Below are 1,165 nucleotides of genomic sequence, written 5' to 3' on the forward strand. Positions count from 1 at the left end.
ACACCGCCCCGAGTCAGAACTTGGTCCAGGGGATCCGGATCGGATCTCTGACTTCATTTAAGTGGCCAAAATTGTTTTAGATTTACAGTGTCAGAAAAGAAAACGAAAAACTCAAAGGGTCGACGTCTGCGAAGGTGCCTGCTGAACTAGTCTCAGGGTTCTGGCAGGAATGAGTCAAGAACTGCTGATCCAGGTCAACCAGCGGGGGAAAAATAAGAACACGTCTGTTTCCGCCCGGTTTCGAACCGGGGACCTTTCGCGTGTGAGGCGAACGTGATAACCACTACACTACGGAAACTCTGTCTCAGAAACTTGTCTTAAGAGACATCAGCTTGTCACTGTGTCCCCGGCTAGGAGGAAAGCATGGGGCGTATCGAGCACAGCCCTGCCTAACCCGAGCGCCTGGAGGTGGCCTGCAAGGCTCTGATGCGCGCCCTGAGTCATGGCCGCAGCACCAGAGGAGCCCCATCTTGCCTTATCTGGAACTTCAGGCGCAAGTGCAGCTCCAGCCAGTGTTGTTGATGTTGAAAGCCGGAGTCTGCGGGCCAAAGCTCCAGGCTTCCTTAAATGCTTGTCGGGCAATTTTCCCGATCCTGGTGGTCCGGGAGGAACGATGGCGGGGAGCCGGCCCGCCCTGGGGCCAGGTCACCCGCCGGCCCTTAGCTCACATCCCCTGCTCCGAGACTGGAGAAAAAATGGTGCAGTAACTATAGGTAGGAAGACACTTGGGTGGCAGATTCGGTCAAGATAAGGAAAACCAGCTCATATGTGAAACAAATATGCACCTTAACGTTTGCCCAATGCTTACTTGTGAAGGCAATTGTAATGGGAAAACTCAGTTTTCCCCTTCCCATGTCTTTCTTCCCTTTACTACTCGCACCAGGACTTCACTTGTGGTTACCAGGCGGGAGGATTTCCCCCCCACACCAAGCAAATCTGTGTCTGACAGCAGCTAGGTGTCCTACAATTTAACTCAGTTTTGACAATGACTGCTTGGAGATAGTGTCAGGTCCACAGGTTAAAGGCCCAGTCCTTCCTTACAAGAATGCCCCCACTTCCTTCAGATGCCAGTCTCAAGCCCAAGTTATTACCTGCACTTCTTTTCAAAGTTGAAGTTTAGTCTATTTGCAATACTGTGTTAGTTTCAGGTGTATAGCAAAGTAGT

General features: G+C 51.3%; 1 non-coding gene across 1 annotated transcript; it reads right to left on the reverse strand.

Moving 5' to 3' along the window:
- Positions 1-225: 225 nt before the first annotated feature.
- On the reverse strand, positions 226-298 carry TRNAV-CAC. Its single transcript has one exon. It is a non-coding gene; the product is annotated as a tRNA-Val (tRNA).
- Positions 299-1,165: the final 867 nt, after the last annotated feature.

The sequence above is a fragment of the Bison bison genome, unplaced genomic scaffold (genome assembly GCF_000754665.1).
Source record: "Bison bison bison isolate TAMUID 2011002044 unplaced genomic scaffold, Bison_UMD1.0 scf7180017863823, whole genome shotgun sequence".
Lineage (NCBI taxonomy): Eukaryota > Metazoa > Chordata > Mammalia > Artiodactyla > Bovidae > Bison > Bison bison.